This window comes from Lissotriton vulgaris, chromosome 3_1 (assembly GCF_964263255.1).
Source record: "Lissotriton vulgaris chromosome 3_1, aLisVul1.2, whole genome shotgun sequence".
NCBI lineage: Eukaryota > Metazoa > Chordata > Amphibia > Caudata > Salamandridae > Lissotriton > Lissotriton vulgaris.
The window spans coordinates 229,458,260-229,485,163 of record NC_141689.1 but is presented as its reverse complement, the minus strand read 5'-3'; positions in this window follow the sequence as shown (position 1 = coordinate 229,485,163).

Here is a 26,904-nt window from a genome sequence, read left to right as displayed (position 1 = left end):
GGCTGGCACCTGGGGTTGTTGCTGTTTGAGCAGAAACACTGCTCGTGGGAGTCCCAGTCTTTGGAGGAGCAAGGCAATCAGGTCCTCCGGGGTCTTCAAGGTTGCTCACCACAGGAGCGCCGGGATTTAGCTGGAGCAGGTTCGAGGGTCGACAGGCCAGTAGAGCTGGGGCAAAGTCAGTTGGTGTTGAGATCTGAGAAAGGAAAGTACAGGGTGCCCCTAAATACTAAATGTAGGGGCATTACAGGTAGGGGAAAGGACAGGCACCAATGGGTCCCTTTCCTGGGGTGAGTACACCCCCTATCCCGCTGCTCTCCAATGGGAGGGGGACAGGAGCCTAGCTCTAATTGGGTAGGGCTCCCCATTCTCAAAACGGTGGAGAGAGCCCGGAGTTGTGCTTTAGCTCGCTTCCCCCACCTGAGTGGTGGGGTTGGCAGAGGCTGGCACACCTCCTTTCCTCACTTTGTTTTTCCCGCCTGTCTTCCTGCCAGAGTGGGGGTCAGAACCGGTGGGGGCCAGTTGCTGAGTAGAGCAAGTGGCCTGGAGAAGCTCACAAAGGCAGCATACCTTTGAAGCTTTCCCTTCCCATCCTGGGGGAGGAGGCCTAGCACCTCGCCCCAGGATGTGTATTGTTGCAGGCCCACGAGAGCGGATTGCTCTCTAACCAGGGGTCCAGCAACATGTCTGCTGGGTGGTAGCCTAGACAGCCTCTCAGTCAGGACGCTGGTTGTGGGTTAGTTTTAGGGGGCAACTCTAGTTGCCCTCGGTCGGAACACAGGCCCTGGGTATCTGATTGGCAGGAGCCCAGGGCACACTCCATCAAAATACATCAGCAATTCAGTAACAAGTGGGGGCATACCATGCCAGAAAGATTGCACTTTCTCACAACCACAAACTCTTGATTGATTTCTTTTCCACAAAGGAAAGCGGTAAGGCAAGTCTTCACATGGACAAATGGCTGTGCCGATTTCAAGAGTACTCATTTGACATGAAATATGTGCATGGTATTAAAAAAGTAAATGCTAACTGCCTGTCTCATCTATGTTTGGGGGATGATTTTGCAGGTGAAGATGACTAGTTAGTGGCACTTATTGATCTGTCATGCTTGGGGGCAGAGCTAGGGAAGGAATGGGTGCTAGAGACAGCTTGAGGCTAGGTGCTGTCAAAAGCAAGAGGGAACATGATGAAAAGATTTTCCAGAGAGTTAAATGGAATTCTTGGTTTGGGTAAGTTCAAGGCAATGTGGTCTGACATGAATGGAATTGTGAGAAGAGGTGACACGCTAGTATTTGCAACCTAATTGCATTACAAGATGTTGGCATTGTTACATCAAGGTCATGGTGGAATGTCCTTCATGAAAAGCAAGGGATGTTTTGACTTTTGGTCACCGAGCATGCATTGGGAAATAGAAAGTTACATGAGAAATTCCTTAGCCTTGCATGTAGCGACTAGTCGCATGTGCAAAAGACACCCTATTTGTGCCTGTGGGATTGTCTTATCGGGTGTGGCAGTAAGTGACCCTGGCCATTTGTGGTCTGTTTTCTTTTTCTGGCATGGAAGTGAAGCATGTTGTGGTGCTTGTTGATTATTATTTCAAATGGCCGGACGTACATTTTATGAGTGAACTGCTGTGAATTTCTACCAGGAAATCTGTAGGAGAGAGGTTACTCTTAGGAAATTGTTACCTAAAATGGACCCTAATTCATCTCAGGATAACTCAAAGGTTACTGGGTGTAGAAGCCTTACAAAACTGCTAAGTACCCTCTTCGTGAAAATGGTTTAATGGAATGATTCAACAGGATATTGGGGGAGTGTGTGCACTTGGCTGGGCATAGTGGATTAAATTGGCGAAATGTGATGAAGAATATTCTGTGGAGCTGTGGGGCTACACTACACTCTACAATAGAGGGACCATTTATCTTTTCAATAAATGAAAAAATAACATGCAGTAAAATGGCTCAAGGTTCGATGCTTAAGTTAGGAGTCCTTAGTGTGAATACTACTCGATTATGTGAGAAGTGCTTGGAAAACAAAGATGGAAGACAAAAAGATAGATTGGTGAAGTATGATCAGAAGTTGTTAAAAGGTGATTTTGTTCAAGAGAAAATAGTGTGTTAAAAGGAACTTCGAGATAGCCTTCTCTATAACAAGTTGTTGATGTGAGAAGTCATTCCATTGTATTGGAAGGTTGGAAAAAATGAAATATGAAAACAGTGTTAAAGTGCAATGAGTTGGGATTAGAAGGGTTGAGAAGAGAAAAAGCCAATATTATGGTTTGGAGCACAGTATTCCTGGAGTTGTGAGGCATTGTATCAGAATGCCCAAAAGGGTTGAAGATTATAGTTTAACATATCAGGGGGTGGGCGCTGTTGCACCTACTAGTTGATACAGCTTTCTTGTTTTATTCTAAACCTCAAGGGGAAGGTTGGGAGGGGAGGATTCTGGAGGTGTCAGTTGAAGGTTTAGTACTGCGCAGACTGGTTGCCATATTTGGAATAAAGATATACTTACTTTTTTCACCACATCCTGCTTCTCTGCACCTGTGGAGTGCACTTTCACAAAAAGGAAGAATTAAAAAATGTTTTTTACAATCTTAATCTGTCCATAACTATTGACCTTGGACATACCTTGCCTTGCTATTAATTCATCTGGGAAGCCATGCTGATATTCAGATTTGAAGCTCTATTTTCACACATTATGTTTCCAAACTAATCTTACGATTTTGTGGAGGGTGGCAATGCACAATTCAACAAAAATAGCAGATTCTCCAGCCATATATCTGACAGATAAGAACCTCAAATTAGACATCCGTAGATGACAGCTGCTGAGTATCCTCTTGGTCTGCTACTGGGTCAGCAGAGGTACAATACTAATTATGCAAAAAATCAAGAGACCTACCTTTGAACTAACACTGTTCCTAATCCTGCTCCAGTGGTTTCGACTATACGTTGAAGTCTCCTTTTAACTGTACTTTGGCATTCTGTGAGTGGCCTGCATAAACCTTCAGGTAGTTTTGGACTCTTTGAGTCAGCCTGCAGCAGTGTCCCCCGAGGAAGGGACACAGGGTCCAGAAATGCATTGGGCCAGCCTGAATTGTCTATGATTCATGACACTGGAAATACAGGATGTGTTTTTGTATTAGAATGACATGATTTATGTATAGACATATAACACAAACGTTGTTTCATTTATTTATTGTTTCATTCTATGTGTGTATACGTTCCAACAAGAACAATTGTTGAAAGTCACGAACCTTTGTTTGAAGCCTCATTGTTGAATAACTGAGGATATACATTGTTGATGTGTTTTGTTAATCCAGTAAAGCTTGATTTAATTTGTAGAACACACATTAGTAGTGCACGCAGTATTTGAAGTGAGTATTCTCTGGATTTGTTTGCATGTATCCTTACGTGGGACAGGCAGCCCACAAACACTGCGTAGCACACAGAAACTCATTCAAAGAAAAGGTTATCATTTCAAACACTCTTTTCTATTACCTACTTTAAACATATAACCTTTGGTGTGCACCACACATATACTTTCACAATACTAATTATGCCAAAGAGTAATAGTTAAGTTGCCCCATCTACAGCATAAAATAAGCCACTATGCTTGACAGTGTTAGCACAATGAAAAACACAATGGAATAGAAGGTAGACTTGCGACGGTAGTACTATTAAAATTCTAGATTCCACTATATCTAAATTCTTATGGAACTATGGTAAAATTAGGAGAGCGCTACCATTACTGACTCTTCCTCTACATAGAGGTGGCCTTGGTATCCCAAATTTGACACTCTATCTTTGGGCGACACTACTCCAGCAAATGGGCCCGCTTTTTAATGTTAAACCTTCCAATCTGTCTAATATAGATTCTCGTATCCCCTCTATTTTTGAACTTGGACTAGGTGTTAGATGTCAAGGGCAATTCTTGAGACAACTTGAAGCATCATATTATAAAAAGATAAAATTCAAGGTGATTAGCGATTCATGGAAAATATGGAAACTTGCCTCTAAACAAGTAGGCATACCTAAAATCACTAAATACACCTCTCTATGGTATAGTAAGATCATACCATCCTGTTTAAATGATAATATTTCTAGGAATTGGGAGAATCTCGGCATTCATACACTAGGCGATTTTTTTGGACAGAATGCTATTCCATCTTTTGAAGGGTTACAGCAGAGATTCGATATTCCATCCACAGACTATTTAAAATACTTTCAAGTATTTACCAGTATCCGTAACTCTAAATTTAACATTAATTTAGACAGTTATCATTTTTTTACTATTATTGGGAGACGGGCTACCAGGATAGGTACCTTATATGACATACTCTCTGAATCTTCTGCTGATGATTTAGATCGTGTTGAGCGATCTTGGGCACTAAAACTCGGAAATCCAGATGTGGACATTGACTATTCCCTAACCCTTTCTACAACATTATTTCTGGCCCCAATCTTAAAGCACAATATTACAAAACTATGTACAATCTTTATTTTACCCCGTTTAAACTTTTCACGTGGGGATTGTGGGCAGACGGCTGCCTCCCAAGATGTAGACAGGGGCAAGCAAATCTAATCCACATGTTTGCTGAATGTCTTAAGCTCGATATTCTACAAACATTGGGGTCGATTAGGATCGCGGCAGGAGGGAACCTCCGCATGGCATGCGGAGTTCCCTCCTGTGCAATTAGGATGTGACCGCCAGGGTGGCGGTCACATCCTCTATTTTTAACATTGCTGCGGGTGCAGCTTCAAGCTGCACCCGCAGCAATGTTAAAAATGCACGCATTGCATTTGCATGCAGAAAGAGGCAGGCACCGCGCGGTGCCTGCCGCTTTCTGCATGCAAATGCAGGGGGGTACCATAGGTACCCCCCATGTGCACCTCCCACCCCCTTTCACCTAGGGGGCCCGCAACGGGCCCCCACAGTGAAGTTCCGTATGCTTTTCCACGGCGGAAAACCCGCTGCGGAAAAGCTTAATTCACTTGCCATCCTAATATGGTGGACGGTGTCTGGAAGAAACCGTCACCATATTAGAGCTTTTCCGCCGCGGTTGTAATCCGACCACGGCGGAAAAGCTGCGGACGGAAACCAGGACCCACCAGCCATCCTAATGTGGCGGTGGGTCTTTGGTCAGTCCGCTGCGGTTTTTCCGCATCCTCGGGGCCGGCGGTGGCTTCCGCCGGCCCCGAGGATGCGGAAAAACCGCAATCATAATGACCCCCTATGATTGGAGGATTTTGGGCTCAAATTTTTGGTCGGAATCTCAGATCCTCCGCCACTCTATATCTTCTGGGTCATGATGAATCCTTAGGCTACAGTATGGAGGAACGCAGGATTGTCTTCTTGGGCACCGCCGTCTTCCGTATTATACTGGCGGCCCGATGGAAAGACCCTAATGCACCTACTTTTCAGATGTGGCTTAGTCGATTTCTTGCCACATACAAGCAGGAGATAGCTGTATATAGTACAAGAGGTAGAAAAGCTAGAGCTCTCGGTACCCAGATTTGGGCCCCAATTTCTGATTGGTACTCCAATGCAAGACTTCCCTACTGATATGAGAGGAACTGACATGATGCTATAAACCTATATAATTTTTTCTTATTGTGCTTTTTTTTGTTGAATATCTTTTTTTCTTTGTTAGCTGTTCACCTGTATTGGTTATTAATGTTTTTCTGTTTTTTGTCTACTTGTTATTGATATATACATTTTTTCTTTACTAAATTCTCTGATGTATTATCGTTACATTATACTGTTACTCTTTTGTAATGAACATTTTTAATTACTAATGATCATGCTCAATAAAAATCTTTAAAAAAAAAAAAGGAATAGAAGTAGACTTCCACAAAAATGGAACTGCAATACCTTTAAGATGGTGGCAAGCACCCACAACCAGAAATATATGGAAAAACAATGTATGAGCATTGACAATGTTTTCCTAGTTAAGAGGAAAGTTTCTGATATCTACAATAACTGGTATTGGAGAAGACTCCATCTCAAATTCTCCCTCACTCCTTAATGCTAAACTCAGCCACGTTGATGCAGAAACAATTGCAGCTATTAAAAAATGAAGGAGACCTTCCATCACTAGTGGATAGCAAATCATCCAGCATTTTGATTTGAATGGTACTGGAAGGGTGTAATCTATGCTTACAAAAATACTTTTATCATGTGGTAACACCTCACCAGTAGTGTGTAATCATGAGTTAATCCCCCTTCAATGTGAAATACCTGTCTGGTCCCAGTTTTACAGGGCTGAACTCTGCAGTTTTCCCTGTTTTGGGGAAATTAACAGTTACATATACTACCTGCACTGAACATGTTATCACTCCTCTGTATTATTTTACAAATACCCTCATTCTCTTCCTATGAATCTATCTTCTGTATGTAATTTTTAGATAAATGCTTTTTCATTTCATAGCAAAACTTTGTGTGAAGCTTTCGGTCATATTTTTGAATTAGAATATAATATGGGGTAATAAGGGCCTAATTATGACTTTGGCGGTGTGGAAGTGGGCTGCCACGCCACCGCCCGCTCCCACACTGCCAAAGCCAACCTCTGCCCACCCACCGCATTACGAGTTTCCTCGAGGTCTGGTGGGTGGTGCTTTGTTAGTTCTGCAGCGGTGCAGTCCTAAGCTCCATATGTGAGTCTTAGAACTGCAGCGTTGAGGGAGTACCAAAGCCCGTTCCTGCATTGCCTGGACACTGCAATCCATGCCATGGAGGAACATGGGTGCATGCACACAGGGAGGCACAATATGTGCCCCCCTGCATGCACCCCCATGCATCGCAACACCAGGGGCCCATTTAGGCCCCCATTACTTTACCTGACTGCCACACTTTTCATGGTGGGCTCATTGCCATGAAAAGTGTGAAGGTCTGGAAAGTCTTAATTTCCTTGGACGGGCCACAGCGGCATGGCCAGCATATTGCTGCCTTAGACCGATACACCACCGCAGAGGAATTGCAGATCCTGGGCGGTTACGACAGTCTCATGCAGGTCCACCCACCAAAGCGATAATACAGCGGTCAGACTGCCGGTGCAGTGGTGGCCACGCCACCACCTGTGGGCCACTCTGAGTTTGCTGGTCCACACACCACCAAACTCATACTCAGCCCCTAAAGCTTTTTTGGCAGTCTTTGCTATAATCCATAGAATAATATGGGTTGCCCGTTCCTGCATTGCATGGAGAAGCGTGGCTCAATGGTTAGAGCAGCAGACCCTGATGCAAAGGTCTGGCCCGGGACCAGGGTTCAGTTCCTGCCTCGGCGGCTCTTGGACTCAATCTCCCCGGACCTGATAACTCTCGCCTTGGTGCCTAGTCTAATCATGGGTCCCACTTTGTGACTCTGGGCAATTGCTTGCTTAATTTCCACAATGGCCCCAGCAGCGCTTGGATGCCTGGCTTCACCTTGGGGGTGCCCAGGAGTGGACATCTCAAAGGAAAGCCAGGAAGGGTTCCACAGCAGTATGAATACAGCGCTACGAGACCTCAGGGTAGAAGGCGCTATATAAATACAAACACATATACATTTACATTTCCTATGTTGGTCTGCCCTATATATTATTCCCAATGTAGTAAGGAAATTGTGAAATAGAGGCTTTCCAAAGTTGTAATAAGCTTTTACATAGCCCGCCCATTCCCTCACTCCGGCTCCATTACTTTACACTGTATCAGGGCTAAGAGCATTTCAAAATCATTTATCAAGCTTGAATGGCAGTGTAGGCAAACGTCTTTCTATAAAACTTAGGATGTGTCACCGACAACTACCAGAAATCTGGGATTTTCAGGAGCAATAAATTAGAAACAATGAAAGTAAAAAAATCCAGAGTTTTTTTGTTAGTTCTTCAGCTGTCCACATTATCCAAAATTAAAGGGGCATGAAAGTAAGTCACTGAAGATACACATATGAGAAAAAAGTAATTGTGTTTCTCCTGGAACTTGTGCAGTGTTTCTTCTGAGACCCACCACATCCTAATAGTGATCATGTGCATTAATCTCTCTGATAGGTACATTAACCAACCACCCTACACTCATTCACTATGAGAACACTGTGTGGCATTTTACCTTACCTTGCTTACCCTCACAAGGTACAGGCAAAAATCTACTTTGTTCTCACCCATCTAGACTGCACCACCCAGCCATATCTTGGGTAGCCTGTTTTTATTCCCGACAAGCTCAATTAGATCCAGAAAGTGGTCACCCAACCACATCTTCTTTTCCAATTTTATGATCAGATCACCTATGCCTTTCATGGTCTACCTGAGAATTAGCAACTTTTATAAAAACCTCATGATCCAGAGAGCTCTAAACACCAAACTGTTTCTAAGCACTTGACACAGCACTCACGCCCACCCCACAAGCTGCAACAAATTGAACAATACAGGGGACGCAAAGAATTACACAGTGCAGCCCTTCTCTGGCTACAGCACTTCTGCTTCACTTCATACCAAATCACAACTACAGGTCTGCAGCAACATGGCAGAGCACCTATCTGACCCTTATGCACAACGCCCACTGCTTCCAGCGTAGGATACACTATAAACATACATTCTCAGTACCATACGAAAGCAGCAAGTTAGTCTCTTATCCCACCCAGAAGAGTGCTGCAAGGGTCATTTCAGTGGTGCTATACAAACACACCATTTCATTTCACTACTGATCAGTCCTTAAACTTTTTAGTGTGGCTACCATTAGATTCTAGGTGAAGGCAGTGAACAACACAATCTCTGTATTGAGGGATTTTCTCCTACAGCATGGTTGCGCCCTTTTTTTCTCACACCCATTTTCTTAAAGTCCAGAAATGCTCAGTTTCTGGGAAGGGTGCCATATCCTGCCTCAAGGCACCCAATAGTATAGAGGACCCCAGCAGCAAGAAATATCTATTGTGCTGCACCTTCAGTATCCAGGATCATCTGTGGCCACTGCCAAGGCCCCTCAGGAAAATGGATCCTTGAAAGTCAAACTGTAGTTTCTCTGCTCCTCTGCAGCAGACACAAGTTTTATTAGGGCTTCTTGTGAGAGACTGCTTTTGGGGTATAACACATGCATACGGCTTGCAAATAGACTTTTGATGAACAGTTTCTGTCATAGGGATTTAGTAATAAACAATTTCATGTTAAGTAAAATCGATATTATTTTCTATACAAATTCGATTGATTGGTGTTGTTTATATCAAGTGTTTCTAAACAGAACTCTGAGCTTGGGGCAGAAAGAAAGTAGGAATCCCATTGATTAGTGCGGAAAATGTGTAAAGAACAACTAAAGTCAGCTGTCTTTGCAAAGGATGTCTATTCAAGGCCGGACTGGCCTCTTATTCGGCCAGGCATTTTCCCGATGGGATAAAGCAATTGGAGGCGGGTTTTGAAAATCCAGGGGCCCTGCTGATGCATCAGTAATTTTCCCCAATTCCCGGCGATTAAATAGAAGGCAGGGTGCTTAGAGAGGGAGAGAGGGCGGGAGGTGGAGAGAAAGTTTAGAGCCATAGAGGAGAGAGAGAGCGGCAGAAAGGGTTAATGGAAAGAGAGAGATTGCATGAGGAGATGGAGGGAATATTTTTCCATGACAGCTTTTGTTTCCCCAGCATTTTATGGAACGCTCTAGATAGCATTGTAGAAGAAGGCGTGCGTGGAACCATTTTGTGTACATGCACAAGGGTCCTGATTGACCATGACTTGCAGAACAGAATTAATGCCCATTGGTTTACACATATCAAATCAAAAAATATCATCAAAACGCCTGAGGTAGCCTTTTCAGTTTCCATGAATTGCCGTTTCTCTGTGTGCATCCGATGTAATCTCCCAGATTTTGATAGTAAGGAAGCTACTGTTTTTAAGGCGAGAGCTCAGCAACAATAGTTTTCTCTGTTTAAGCACTTAAAAATCTCGGTGATAAAAATCAGAGAAATGGATCAATTTAAGTCACTGCCCTTACATGTATGCACGTTGTTCTCATCTGCAGCTTTCTCCCAAGATTGGGCTGTAACAAATCCCACAATTACAATTTGAGGAAAAAGCACATCACGGAAAATGCTCCCAGAAATGCCAAATGTCCCTTGTTGCTATGGTTCACCTGCCTAAGCTGTCACTGCTTTTGGCTGCATTGCTTCTGACAGAATCCCAATTATTAGGCAAGTGGCATAAACAGCTGAGCACCGACTGTCCCAGGGAGTTTTTGATCATTTAAGATAGGGACTGAAATAACTTCCATTTGATAGGACTAATGCAGAGTACTGGAAGTGGGCCAATGCAATTATTTCAACGACAGTAGCAGAACCGCAGTTAAGCTTGAGTTGGTGTTTCCATTATGAGTTCCATTTTATGGATTTAATATCTCAGCCGTAGCAAATTACAAGAGGCTGAAAGTTATTGTAGAAGTTACATGTAAATATGAAGAGATATTTTAAGTTCTCTATACCTTTACTGGTGGAGTTCGAATTTAATTTAATCCAATTTTAGACTTCGATTGCAGCGGTTTCATTTAACACTAGCACATTCAAGGGAGTTGATTCACGAATCACTATTTCCAATGTATTACAAAATAGGGCTGAAATGTAATAAAACATATTACCGTTTATCACACACGGACTTCCAAATCATGAATAAATACACAGGCATCGCCAAAGTTTGATAGACAATTTCATGCAACATATATAGTAGGGCATTTATTTCTATACTTTGCAAATTATTTACCCTTTGACTAACAGAAAGCATGTGGACTTGGTAACTCAGAATTATATGATTTTACTTATTGGATATATGTGGCCCTATATATTAAGCCTATTTGCATCTGCAAACAGTGCGAATCGCTGAATTAGGCTGTTTGTGAATGCTAATTAGGCTTTTCTGATGTATGAAAGATATTCGCTGTGCGATCTTATATCGCTGATGCTGCACCAGGAGTAAGATGACAGGGAGGCCGCTGGTCGAGGTTAAGACAACTTGAACTTAAAAGAAGAAGCTCAGAACCGAGTATCAAAATCGGAGATAAGAGGAAGTGATCAAATACTCTTCTAGACCCCATGAGGTGACCTTAAAACTTCAAAAATAAGTATAAGTGTATAGAACCTATCAGAACGGTGGTCATCCCTGGTGCAGCAAACCTTTTCCAGTATACGCACCTCTGGATCAAGGTGAAAAATTCTTTTGTCATATGGAAAACAAACCCCTATGGGAGTGAGAAATAGAGGGTAAACCCAGAGATTTTATCATAAACCTGTTTCACTTGATGTTTAAGTGAATTTTTAAAAAAACCTGTCCTGAAGAAGGTGTGACACACCGGTCAAGACACCGAAACGCTGCGTCGACTCTTTGGTTTTTATTGTAATGTTTTCGTATAATGATGCAAACTGTGATGTACTGTAATGTGATGAGATTTTAATAAATTATTGTTTTTAATATACACAAATACAGTTAGATCTTTTTTTGAATGCCACATGAATTATATCTGTTTCACTGCAAGTTTAGTGTGTTGAATGGACCTCGAGTAGTTAAGTCTTGTTCTCATAACTGTCAGTGGGGTCCGGGTCGGATGACAGGACCAGACGTGACACAACAATAGTGTTGGAGTTACGCTAGGTCCTTTGGGGAACAAGGGGCCGTGACAGAGGGTACTCCCAGACAATTAGGGACTTTTTGTGTTTTACCATTATTCTACCCCGTCCCACATTGGCATATAGGGGATCTCCCTCTTTTTCTTGTACAATTTTAAGGATTCACGATATTTGCAAATCCCTAAAATTGGGAATCGCATTTAGCAATTACCAATTACAAATTATAGAAGCGCTAAACAAATGCATCAAACATTTGCAAATTGCTAATAGTCGCAAAATTTACATTTAGCCTGTGCAATTTACCACCAACGCAAATCAGGTGGTTACCAGGTGCAACCTATATAAACAGCCCCAGAGTGCATCAACATTTTCCACAATGACTGCTCTCTATATCATGGCGAGGTGGATGGGGATATTGGCAGGTTTGCAGAGAAGGATAAAGGAGCACATATTTAGAATTCACATTACCATGTTAGACAGAGGAGGAGATCTTTGAGAAGTACAGATTAAATTGTGCGCTATAATTAGATTTAATCTCTACTTCAGCGTCAACCACAGCGATTTACTCGCAGGACCAATTCAATTCCCACTCATATGCAGGTTTTATGTTTTCACCAACTCTTAGCCTCAGGAAGCTACCAGGGTGTAATAGCAGGAGAGGTTTGCCAAAGTGCACTCCCCCGCTTTTTTCGTGCATTCCTGGATGCAATGCTTAGTACAATTAAACGTTAAGTGGTATGCAATGCCTTTAATATGTTCACTGATACAGTGCCTAGATTTCCAAGATGTAGACATGAATATTTCATATTTAGCCTTTATGGCATTTTCACACAGCTTCTTGGTGGAAAAATCGGTGAAGGATATTTACTAGGTAAACAACCATAGATCTGTATAGTATATAGGAGAGATGTTTGTCTAAATTGTCACTACATAATTTCTACATTTCTCAATGTAGGAGACAGCGCATTCTTTTATTTTAACACCCTGTTTGAGCCCTGCTTCTGCAAGTGAACACCGCTTCAATGCTGCATATTAAAACAACCAGAAATGTGATAAAGAGGACTTTTGGGTTGCTGAAAAGTCGCTTTTGATGTCTACAAAAGAGCGGTGGAGCACAACAATGCAGACCAGAAACCTGCAGCAAAATTGTTGCTACATGTGCTATATACTCCACAACATTGCCACATATAGGCGCTTTCTTGCCTTGACAGGTTCAGAGTTGAAAGAAGAGGAACAGCCAGTTCCCAGAGTCAACCTAAAGATGGATCAAGGGCAAGAGATGTCAGAGAACGATGTGCAGAGATTACACGAAATCAGTAAGTAAGGGAACAAAAATGCAATTAGGATTGTATTTGTACATGAACTTTTTTATTACCTTAACTTCAGGAAAAGTATATTTTCTTTGTGGAAACACAATATGAAATGCACATTCTGTGCCAAAGCAAAATTGTCAACTCAGACATTACAAATGTAAACATATTTTGATGCATCAGAAACGTGAGCATACAACCATGTTCAAACTAAGGGCCTCATTAGGATGGCGGACGAACCTGCGTCCGTCCGCCCCCCCCCAAGGTGGAGGGACCGTCTGCAGGGGCAGCGACGGTCCCTCAGGTGCAATTAGGATGTGATCACCACCCTGGCGGTCACATCCTGTATCTTTAACCTTTAAGGTTAAAAATGCATGTTTAACATTTACATGCACAAAACGGCGGGCACCGCGCGGTGCCTGCCGCTTTGTGCATGTAAATGCTTGGGGGTACCATAGGTACCCCCCATGTGCACCCCCTACCCCTGACACCCTGGGGGCCCGCAACGGGCCCCCAAACACCAAAGACCACATGCTTCTCCACGGCGGAAAAGCCGCAGTGGAAAAGCATGTGACGATGCACATCCTAATTTGGCTGACGGTGTCTTGCAGACACCGCCACCAAATGGCCCTCCACACCCCGCGGATCGCGGCAGACGGACCTGCCGTCCGCCGCTGGTCCCACCGCAATCCCACCACCTTCCTAATCTGGCGGTGGGTGTATTCTGTGGCCGCGGCGGTGAATCCGCATCCTCCGGGCCGGCGGTGGCTTCCGCCGGCCCGGAGGATGCGGATTTACCGCCATCCTAATGAGGCCCTAAGTTTTTCTCCCTCACACTCTACTTGGCCTTTCGGTGTGCTCTGCACTTTGCCTTGGTGAGCCCTCTATAGATCCACTTTCTCTTCAATTCCTTATTTCGGGGGCAGTAATACTGCTTAGGCTGGATAACTCCTCACTTTCCCCTCTACCTAAGTTACTGTGTTTTTTAGATGTATGTTGTTTGAATGTGTTCAATCACATTGATGACTTGCACTAGAGCTTGTGCTACATCTCCACTGCAATGTGCCATCTCAACTTGGGTACTGAGCGGCGAGATAATGTTGCAATAGCATTTGTCAGGCGATGGGCAGATCTAGTGATACCATCCAATCTGCCTATGAGTTGATGATGGTGCTATCAATAATTTACATTATTTTGCTGCATTGCTGTGCATAACTTCTTATGACATTTGTCAGCTCCAATAATCAGCTGCTGCTTTTTGGGCCACAACAACAGTTGTGCTTAGCTGCTTGATGCCATCTATAATATCAGAAATGTGTCTTTAATGATCTTATATTTCTACATTGCAGGTGTTGCACCGTGAATGCCTCCAAACCACCAAATACAGCAGTACTGTCTACTTCCTCAGAAACCCTTCTAACATTACTTTTATACCTTTTAATGGCATTGCTTCAGCACAGAAGGGGCTGACGCCTTTTTGTAGATCACATGTCAGAAGGAGCTTCAGACATGACTGTTGTGACACTATAATTTTGTTCCACACAATCAGGGAGTGGAGACACTGTTGCTCAGTGTCAGGGTGGTGTGGGTATTGTGGATGGTGGAGTCGGAATGCTTTCAGACTTAAGGCTAAGTGCCCTGAATTTCCCCCCTGTTCAGTTTCTTCTGCAATTGATGCCGGTAGTTCTGCTAGATATTTGATAAATAGTTCAGTTCAATATATGTTTTATTATGTATCATTTTACTTAACGTTTGTTTAAAAAAAAGTCTACATCTATTATGGTGTTCCTCATGTCATTTTGTATGTCACTTAAGAGCAGACTACATAATGCTTAATTTTATGACTTTATTATTGTTATTGGACATACAACTTCTAATCCCATAACGCTTTGGTGAGCTAATGATAATTTGTTGGCTGGAGTGGATTTTGTTATAGGTATGTCTATATTTCTAAATGTATTACTTTGTAACTAATACATTTTATATGTAGCAAAATAAAAATCTTAATTTTGCTGGTACTGGGAGTGGCAAAGGTATCAATGTCCGAGACCCAAAAAATGGCTTCTAATTGCAATGTATCCTCTATCATGTCCTCAGGAAGGCTATGTGTGGCTAAGTAGATGGTCCTCTGCCTGTTGGCTGTGCGTCTGCAAGTCTGCTAGCTACTTTCTTTTTGTACGTGTGTGAAGATCATACCAGCACTTGCGAATTTTTTCAAAAGGGGGCTGTGTAGCACCAACTGCCTGGCTATCCTTCTAGATTTTGTGCTTCTCACTTTTTGGGACTTGCAATGAGCTCTTTTCAGAGAGCTTATCATGGTGTTGTACTCAAGTTTTTTTTGCTGAATTGTAGCTTTCTCTTTCACCCTTCTGCATCTTTCACATTCTTATCTACAGCTTTGGAGAGAAGATTGCTCCAAACACACCTCCACACAAGGTCACAGTAGCGCAGCCGACACAGCCTCCATCCTGTTATGGAGCTGGGTTCTGGAAACAGCATAAGACACACTCACTTTCTCATTGTGATGTCATTATTCTTCTCCAAAAAGCTACATTTTCATATTTGCGATTACCTAATTGTGATAGGGAATCACAATTTGGTAATCTCTAAATTGTGATAGCAAATACTAAGGAATTACAAAATCAATGTTGCGTGCTATGATACATTGGGAATTGCAGTAGAAATCGCAATTTTGAATTTTTATACATATGCCCCTCCCTATATTCTACACCGTGCAGCTACAGCAGAATGGTAAGCAATGAAAATGTTTTTCCAATATAGTAATATAGCAGTACAAGTTAGCATAGGAAAACCTATATCAAAAATGCTTAAAGAGATCCATCCAAACAAGTGGAACACAAGTGGAACACAAGTTGAACTACTATGTTTAAAGAAGAGAAGATCGTGCTGAGAAATTCATGACTCTAAACACATCTCCAAACCAATTTTGTCCCCGATTTGAAGATGCACTCCCTATATATATATATATATATATATATATATATATATATATATATATATATATATATATATATATATATATATATATACTAGCAGCCCGTCCCGACGTTGTCCGGGTATGAATTGCTGCCGGCCAGTGGTGTATTGTTTTGTAGGATTTCGTTTTGATAGCATTTCTTATCTGTGACAGGCCTGTGAAACGCTCCGATTCACAGTGCACTGCTGATGCACTTAATACTGCGCGTTCAGTAGTGTGTGAACTCGAGTTTCCCTACTTTATTTTTCATTGCAATATTATATAGTGCGAACTCCACAACATGGCATGAGCACAATTTACATTAAAGAAGAACACATTCATTTGTGGTAGGCACGGGGAGACAAAGCGATTTGCCTGGAATTACAGGATGTTGAGCTGATGCCGAGATTCGAACGTAGCTCTCCAGCTCTAAAGTTCGCAATTCTAGAACTTGTGGCGGGAGGTGTGTCTAAAAGTGTATGTCGGTGCTGGCCATCAATGAGAGAGACCTGTGCATTTTTCAAATGGGTGGTGAAAAAATATAAGTATGTTGCTGGAGATGTGGACCGCCGTGCCACCAATGTACTTACCGGGGCAGGGTAAACACCCATTATTCTGCAACTTTCTTTCCGCATACCATCACTCCGCATACTTTCATTACGAGAGTACCATGACTCCGCAATGCCATTATAACGCATGGCATTACATTTTATATGCTTTTACCACGCATACATTTACAACGAAATTCTTTGTAAATGCATGAATGGTAAAAACATTTTTTTTTGTTTGGATAAGGTAAGTATGGGCATAGGGGTATATGTTTTGGGGTACTGAGGTATATGTTTTGGGGTGTTTGGGTATTATAAGCGTTCAGATATAATTTTGGGTTATGGGGTACAAGGGTAGTTTTAGCGTTTAGGGATAGGTATGGGTTTTTGGGTACAAGGGTATTTTTAGGGTTCAGGGATAGGTTTGGGTTTTGGGGTATAGGGCTATTTTTAGGGTTCAAGGATAGGTTTGGGTTTTGGGGTACAGGGGTATTTTAAGGGTTCAGGGCTAGGTTTCGGTTTTGGGGTACAGGGGTATTTTTAGGGTTCAAGGCTAGGTTTGGGTTTTGTGGTACAGGGGTATTTTAGGGTTTAGGGGTAGGTTTGGGTTTTTGGGAACAGGGTTATTTTTAGGGTTCAGGGCTAGGTTTGGGTTTTGGGGTACAGGGGTATTTTTAGGGTTTAGGGATAGGTTTGGGTTTTGGGGTACAGGGGTAATTTAAGGGTTATGGTTTTGGGGTACAGGGGTAATTTAAGGGTTATGGGCTAGGTTTGGGTTTTGGGGTACAGGGGTATTTTAGAGTACAAGGGTACGTTTGGGTTTGGGGTACAGTGGTATTTTTAGGTTTCAGGGCTAGGTTTGGGTTTTGGGGTACAGGGGTATTATTGGGGTTCAGGGGTAGGTTTGGGTTTTGAGGTACAGGGGTATTTATAGGGTTCAGTGCTAGGTTTGGGTTTTTGGGTACAGGGGTATTTTTAGGGTTTAGGGATAGGTTTGGGTTTTGGGGTACAGGGGTAATTTAAGGGTTATGGGCTAGGTTTGGGTTTTGGGGTACAGGGGTATTTTAAGATGGGTTAGTGTTTAAGGGTGTTGGGGTATTTTAAGGAGTAAGTGTGGGTTATGATTATGGGGTATTTAAAGGGAACAGGATGGGATTAGCACATGATATGAGACATGTCATGAAGGGGGGAACGTACCACACGCCCCCAGCATTTGTCACGCCCCCAGGACACGGCCACAGCACAGCGCAGACATGCTCACAAGGGACTACTTTGCTGGCACTGTTCTTTTAACTTTTAAATGTATATGGTGGGCGTCCTTCTGCTGCAACTGCCCTTTCCAACGCTGTATTGGGTGTTGTGATTGGTGCTGTGGTTCCTGAGATTACACACACACATACATATATATTATATATATGTATGTATTTATGTATATATATGTATAGGTATATATAGATATAGTCAAAGGTTACAGGGAAGCTAAAATTAGGAAATAGAATAAAAAATAGAAAAAACACAGAAATTCACTGATAAAAACCAAAGGTTGCAGGGATGTTATTGCTAGGCTCAGATTTCACTCATACAAAAGAACTTAGGGGCATATTACCAACAACTAGCAAATTTTATCGCTATGTTGGCTTAGCGGCAATATTTTTATCGCCGCGCTGCGGCGATTTTTATCGCTTAGGAGCCTTGCTATTATCAAGGTTTATCTCCTAAGCGATAAAAATGAGCCGAAATGCATGAATATCGCTGAAAAGTCAGCGATATTCATGCATTACTGAGTTAATGCTCTTAGCCATGTTATCCACCTCCCATTGGATAACATGGCTAAGAAGTGCTCAGGGCAGGTGTTAGCTTTTGGAGATATTCGCGCTTAGCGCGAATAGCTCCAAAAGTTGGTAATAGAAGATAGCGATGTTAGCGACTGTTTCCAGTCGCTAACATCTTGGCACGCCCACTTTGCATGTCATTAGTGATAAATTTCACTGACATGCAAAGCGGGGCCCAAGATGCTCGCTATCTCCTACTAGCTGTCGCTAACTGGTGTTAGGGACAGCTAGGTAATAGGGAGACAATTTTATCTGCGCTTTCTTGGCTTTTAAAGCCAAAAAAGCGGAGATAAACCCCCTTGATAATATGCCCCTTAAATTCAGCAGTTATAGTTACCTGAGCTAACTATAACTTAACGTGCCCTCAAAGCACTGCTTTGACCTCAGATATTACATTACTAGTGACATGGTCAGTGACATCACCAACGACTTCACTGATGATATCTCAAATGAAATCACTGATGTCATTCAGTGTTTTGAAAATGTTTCTGAGAATTAAGTATATATACTAAACTACTGCATAAGATTTATTACTAATCTTTTTGAGCTACTAATATCTTATTTTATGTTACTGAAGTATATAACGCGCACTGATAATCCAGAGAGTGTCCCGGCGCGAACCTTGAGGTGCTAAGAAGAAGAAAAAAGAAAATTAAAACAGATATATTTTGACCTTTTTCTTAGATTGAATGATTCTGTTTCTAACATATGGCATTTGTGTGGCTGTGTGAGTGGCTGCATGGATGTGTGAATGAGAGTGTAAGTGTCTATATGGGTGGGAGAGTGACTGTGAGTGGCTGTATAAATGAGTGAGTGGGTGTGTGAGTGGCTGTATGGGTGAATTAAAGGCTCTGTGAGTGGCTGTATGGGTGTGTGATTGGTTCTGTAAGTGACTGTTGGTGACTCGGTGGCTGTGTGAGTTACTATATGGGTGAGTGAGTGGGCGTGTAAGGGGGTGTATAGGTGAGTGAGTGGCTGTCTGGTGGGTATATGGTAAGTGGATGGATGTGTGAGTAGCTGTATTGTTAAGTCAGTGTCTATAAGTGAGTAACTTGGCATGCAAGTGCTTGTTTTGCTGTGTAAATGGGGTTGTAAGTGGTTTTGTGAAAGTGAATGCATGTGTGAGTGGCTGTATGGGTGAGTGAGTAGCTGCGTTAGGACTTGTTTATGTCGGTGAGTGGCTTTGTGAGTTGGTGTATGGGTGAGTGAGTAGTTGTGTGAGTGGCTGTATAAGTGAGCCAGTAGTTGTGTATCAGTGGTTGTATTGGTCTGTGAATGGGTATGTAAGTGGTTGTGTGGGTATATGAGTAGGTGTTTAAGAGGCTGTATGTGGTGGGAGTGGGTGTGTGAGTGGTTCAGTGGATAATGCCATCACTGATGCCATCAGTGATTTGATTTGAGATGGAGTCGGTGATGTCACTGACCATGTCAGGAGTAATATAATATGTGAGGTCATAAGCAGTGCACTACAGGTGCATAGGTTATAGTTAGCTCAGTTAACTATAACTTCTGAATTTCAATGCTTTTGTATGAGTTAAATCTGAGCCTGCTATAACGTACCTGTAACCTTTGGCTTTTACAGTGGTTGTCATAAATATGGAGCATAGACGTGACCGGTTCCTCCCACCAGCTTATATACAAACATGCATGACTGGAGGGGAATCAGGACCTCGTCATGGTGCCTTGAGGCTGATGATAAAATTGCCCATCAGATATAAAAATGTTGTGCCTCAGGCAAAAGCTGATCATGTCCAAAATCATCTTATTCTGTAACAGAAAGGACAATGATTTTCCTTGCAGAAAGTAACAGTATGGCTGTAATCCCAGATCATGAGAAATACATAAACTGCCGACATCAAGGCCCATCATCCTCCCAAGCTATGCCCTCTATGATTCTGAGAAAGTCCCCACTGTCTCTCACACATGATGATAGGGATTTTACAAGAGGCTATAAAAAGTAATCCACATACCTCAAGCTATTCTACAGGAGGCAATTCATGGAGGATACAATGGGGCAACCTGGTGGTTTAGTGAGAGCCATATGTATCTTAGGGTGTAAAAAAAAGTACTGAATTTTAGAATGCTTCCTAAGGAGGAATTTGTATTCCTCACATTCAAGTAATCCCTGATCAAGCCAATCTATTAGTTAGTCCCAGTATGTTTTATTAGCAGCATCAATGTTGGGTTTTCTGCATGCTTTAGAGCATGCCCCATCAGAGAGCTGTCTATGTCCTTCTGCCAGTTATTTCTCATTCTACAAATCAACAATGTCCTCTCCCTTATCGAAGTTGCGAATGACAATGTCATCCCTCGTTTGCAATTTTGTCAAGGCCCTTATCTATCTTTAAGTAAAAATAGGTGGTTTGCTACTACGCCCATACCTCAATTTCTTGAGGTCCTTAATGACTTACTTTTCGAAGACATCAATGCCATCAAAGGGCGCAGAAGACATGAACACAGATTTTGGGCAAAACCCACTATGACAGCTTACGTCTAGAGGAAGTTATCCAAATTAAGACTTGCATGCTAGTGGTGCTCATTAAATTAATTTATAACACAAAACATCTGCAGTTGGTCAATTTTGTCAATGCACAAAGAAGACAGCTGTGGGATTTGATTGCGTTCAATTCAAACCATTTCTTTAACTTGAGCTTACTGGTAAAATTAAACAAATCAATGTGCCTTTCTGTATAGTTAAATACAGAAGTAGGAGAAAAAGACAGACCAAGGCAAAGCACATTAGAATGGATCTGGGCAAGGGGAAAGTTTGACTGATTTACCATATTGGATTCAAGTCTCATAATTTTGGTGTGGCTTTAACTTTTGTCTCCATTCCCACTGAACCGTCTCCTTTTCTTGGGTTTCTTGTATCTTTTTGTTTCTGCCTTTTCCTTGTTGCCCTTTTTTTAATCTTGCTGTTCCAAAGATGGACTGATGCTCCAGTCGACTCCTTGTCAAGACTTGGAACTCTTATAAAGGGTTTCTTTTGGGCCCGAAATATCAGAGCCCACTGATGTATCACAGTCTGTGATGCTTGTCTCTTTTGATGAGTCCGCCTGTCTGCCTATTGTGTCTGCAGCTTGGTTGCTGGTCTTGTCGGGTTGTGAGATTTCCATAGGTTTAGATTTGAATCCCTGGCATGAATCATACTTCCTGGCGAAGGTCAGAACCCTCCCATTGAGATAATCTTCGTAATTACAGTAGAATTTCCTTTCGCTTCATTTTTCCATGCCATGCCTGATCAAATTCTTTCGATCCATATTTTCAACAGTTTAGCACTCAGATTATCAATGTAAGCTAATAGTTTGTCTCTGTCCTTCCATGCTTATTTGTTCAAAATGAGAAGCATGGTAATAAAGTACTCATGGGAATTCATGGGCCCTTCATGTAACATCTACAGTTCTGGGGTTTCATAGGTTGGCACCATCAGAATCCTTAACCCACAGGGAATTCTCACACAATTGACATATTTCTGGAAGGACATGGCCTCCCACCATTTGGATAACTCTTTCTATATGTTTGTTTTCCATCTTGTCCCATAACTGTTTTTTGGTGAGGGTCCCTCCCCCCAGTAAATGGGTAGTATCTTTCACAGTCCCATTTTCCAGGGTTTGTAAAGCAAATTAATCCTCTGCAGCTTCTTTGCGCTTGTTATGAAATAATGCTGCCATAGTAAACCTTAAAATGATACAGGAATCTGCTGGGATACCCAACTGCAGGAATATTGGTATGAATCCCTGTACTCTAATGGGCACACTCCTGTGCCAGTGGATAACATGTATAGCCCTTCAGCCTAACAGATAGTGGCAGTTGCTAAAGTTAATAATAAGGGGGAAGTCACAATGTTAGTACCTCAGAGTTGGGAGACAGGATGGATGCACAAAATCAAGCAGAGCACACAAGTTTATAAGATGACTGGGGCCAAGGTGTCTGCAAATGCAAATACTGTCATGCAATGTACTCATTGCAAAAAATTTCCGCAAGCTCTGCAGAAACTCAACTGCAGAGACAATTTTATTTTGCCTCACAAGTGAGGTAATGGCCAACTATCCCATATTCCACATTGCCTAAAACAAGCACATCATGCCACAAGAATACTGCCAGCAGCTTACTTGCACTTGACATGTATCCAAGTGCACTGCCGGTCATTCCCCAAACAGCAGGGGTGGAGGTGATCCAGTCAGATTCAGTGGCAGCAATTTGAAGGGAAAGGGCAAAAAAATGACATCTGAGCTGCGTTCACCATAAGTGGCTGGTTAGCAGCCTGGTTAGGTCCAGGTGACTGCCAATCATAATGCTGATTGCATGGGTGGGGCGAAGGGCAAAAAATAATTTGGCAACAAAAGTCCCACATAAGCACTCCGGCTATTTGGGAGTTTTGCTGTTGGATATTATTGGGTGCCACACCAAGTCCCCAATTGTGGCACGCGACTTGGCAGGACACCCAATAATATCCAACAGCAAAACTCCCAAATAACCGGAGAAAAGTCATGCGCACTCCAAGCAGGAAAATGCTTTAGTTCCGGGTTTATTGAGCAGCTCATTTTACAAATAGCCCTGGGGAGGCGGTGGTCCCCATGGCTGCACTAGGATCACATCATGAGCAGTGGATTGTGGGCGCGCAAGTTATACTTAGTACAACTAACTATAACAGAGGAATTTCAATGGTTTTGTATGAGTAAAATGTCCAGCTAACTATAACACCTCTGTAACCTACGTTTTTTTCAGTAAATTTCTCCGTTTTTTTAAATGATAATTCCTAACTATAACCTGCCTGAAATCTATGGTTTTTTCAGTGAATTTCAAAGGTTTTTTAAAAGATAGTTCCTTAGTATAACCTAATAATTGTATGAGTATTCACCCATATATATTTCGGATTTTGTAAAAAAATGAATCTGAAATTAGTATATTTCCACATTTATTTTACTGATAAATATGCACTCATGGCTGAAAGACTGACCGTTTTCGCTCATGTAAACACTCTTAGATGATAAACTATACACAACATTCATATTAAAATGTGCAAGTTTTCTTATACGAGGATATATATTGCTCTTTAAGGCTCTTTACTAAAAGTCTTTTATTGTTTTTACCCTTTTACTTTTAGAACAACAGACCTATTGGCCTACTACTCATCATTGACAGCATTTGCAAATGCTCAAAAAAAAAAACAATTTCCGTATTTATCCACACTTTAAAATAAATACAGAGAGGAACATAAAAAAAATTCTGTCTGTATTTATTTGTAAAAATCAGTAAAAACATAAATAAATGAGCCCTACTTATAATTTAAGAATATTTTCAACTTAATTAGCAGTAATTACATATAAGTGTGGAAAAAGTATGACACAGCACCTATAATACCTGACTTTCAAGAACAACGTTCACAGTTCGATTCCAAAGTCCATTAGCATCTTAGCCCACCACCATCTCACTGTAGGTAAAACCTTGCTTAATCTTCCCAACGCCCCATGCGCCGGCACACCTTTCCGGGGGTAGCTGTACGCTTTACAAATGCTGGCATTTTTAAGCATAGTGATAACAAATATTAATACTTTTTTTTTCTTCTATTGTAAAGGATATTTTTTTATATCTTCTATTTAGATGTTTTTAATCATGACAATGCAAAGGACACAGTTTACCGGGTAACACTTTTTAAACTCTCCAACGTATTTAGATAATAAGGATCTTATACGTGTTACTATGGAAATTGAAACCTTTACAGCTTCACAGTTTATAACTTTTCCCAAAACGTTCACAAGTAAAACAGTTAAAACGTGAGCACGTGTAAACTGTAAAACGTGACATCTACATGGGCAGAGCCAAATCTTCCTTCCATAGAATACTAAACAACCAAAAACCATATAAACACACCTATTGTGCAAATAGTTTTGTTTACGCGAGTTATGTCTGCGTCACCAATCTGTGATGCAGGTTCCCTTTTCTAGCATCGGATTCTTGTTTTGCATCAACAAATATATTCCGGAGTTGTAAGTTGTTTCATTATGGCATAGTAGATAGTTTTAATTTGTGGCTATTTGTCAATATTTAAACATTTATATCTAGAAAAAAGTGTTATTGCATGTTTTTTCCTTTTATCTGTAACATCAGCTGCTTGTTTTCAAAAACAGGTAGATTACAACAAACATTGCTCCTTTTCTGCCTCCTTTCAGTTTATATATTGTGACTTTCTATGTTATAATATTGACACTGTACTTCGCTTCAGAGGTGTTGGTGATCCGTCGGCGCAAAATGTAAATATTTACAATCAACGTCCCCACCTTCCAGATGTTAGTGTGTTTTCCCCTAGGGATTATATACTGTTAATATGTATATTATGATATTAACAGTTGTATAATCTCAGTGGAGTTCATAAACCGTCGTCAGAAAGAGTAAAGATATATAAGCAACGTCACCAGCTTCTGTTTTTTAGTCTGTTCCCCCCTTTTGATCATATACTGTGAATATATATATTATAATTTTCACAGTCATGATCTCAGAGGAGTTTATGACCCGTCGCCACGAAGATCAAACTTTTTGACCTCCCGGAGAAAAGAACCTCAGAAAATAATTACAACTCTAAAGTATTTCGTTATGGATGTTCTGTTAAATAGAGAACTTTATTTTCCTTTTCTTTTTACTGTAACAATGGTATCAATTGTTATATTGTAATAGATTGTCCTATTGTTACAGAAGAGGAATAGGAGATTTTTCGGCTCCATCTGTAATACAGATTAGGAAACATAGCAACGTACTTGATCAGATATGTTTTTCAGGGAGCATATTTTATGAAATTGCAGAATAAAAAATATAGCTTTCATACATACTTTGTTACTCTATTTATTTGATAAACGCTACAATTCTGAATGTTTATTTCTAATTTATATTCTTCTCATTTGCGGTTCCAGTTCTCCTTCTCCCTAAAGAATATAATGGACCAGTTCTGTATAATATAATAGTACCATCCTATATATTCTTAACTGAGTATGTGATTTGTTAGTGGAACAGTTGGCGACCTCTACGCACTATGACAGAACGTTCCTGAATTCTACAGAATACAAATTCGAAAAATATTAATGTATACATTTCTATGCAATATGAAGTCACTTGTATTTACCTGTTTTTTACTTGTTCTCCTTACTTCGGATAATGTAGTGCTGGAGTGTTTGTTGTAGCACTTCTATTCTACTTTATCTAAAAGTAACCGACGCCCTCGTACATTATCAAAAATATGGGGCAACACTTTTACAAACTATAGCAGAAAAAAAGGAGGGTGTGGCCACGCTTAACTGATATTTTCTGAAATTGCATTTTTAATTGTCACCCCTTTCATATATACAGTGTCAGTTTCTGAAGAAAGTTTATTTGTATTTGTTAAATAAAATCTGTTTCAAACCTAGACTGAAATTTTTTCTGCGCACCACTCCTCCCCATCAGAAAAGTAAACACCACATTATAAGTAAATAGTACTCCTGGGAAGTATCCCGCCCGCAAACTTGGTTAAAAAAACACTGCAAGACACTGTAATTTTTCCGCTGTGATTTGTACAGCACACAGCAATTATATAAATGTCCCTTAAAACATATAAAAACTATTTTTACCTTCATAATCCTTGTCCACCACCTTGTGACCAGTGTACGGAATTAATAGTGTTTCTAACCTCCCCTCTACTGCTTTCTTTTCCCATACTCCTTTGGAAGTGCGTCACAAAATCACTCACAACAGTGAACTGTTCCCAACCAATAAGGAACAAACTGGTGCTCGAAACACTTTAGCCAATAAAATGTCCATGTTGTTCCGCGGAGGAGGAAGGAATGACTGCCAAGCCAATGAACATTAAGCTTCGTAAGGTCCCGCTTGGATCACGTTACCCAATGAAATGTCCCTAATACTCCACGAAGAGGGAAGAAATCGCTGACAACACTTCTACATTCAACAGTTTAAAGCCAATCAACATTAAGCTTGGGAAAGTCCTCCTTGGAGCACATCAGCAAATCAGATGTCCCTCCTACTCCGCAGAGCAGAAGTGAATGGCTGGCAACACTTCTACTTTCAATAGTTAGCAACCAACCAACATAAAGCTCAGGAAAGTCCTCCTTACAACATGTAAGCCAATTAGATGTCCTTGCTACTCTCCGGAGCAGAAGTGAATTACAGAAAGCACTTCTACTTTCAATAGTTCGCACCCAATGAACATTAAGCTTGTTGTTGGAACACCTTAGCCAATTAAACGTTAAAGTTGTTCCACACACACATACAGAACATGCCGTCCTACATATTAATACATTTCCAGTAACAAAGTGACTCTATCCATAACAAAAGTGAACACTGCCTAAAAAATAAACATTATTCCACATTCTATTAAAGAAAAGCCACAATAAGCAGCATTGTTGTTTTCCAGATATAATTTACACAGCCTACTGCACCCCCCTCCCAACAGGAGTGAAGCCCCATGACTTTGGGGGTCCCCGTGAACCCCCGCTATTATTTTCTTATATTTTCCACTGACTTCTTCTATGACTAATAGTTCCTATGGAAAACTTTTAAAACTCCAGCACAATCTCTTTTTTGATTAGCAACAAAGTGTGGTGAAATACTAACCTCTGTGCTCACTTAAGTGTTCCATGAAATATTACTGTGGTAACAGGCAGTAAGCAGTTTAGGGGTAGGTTTGA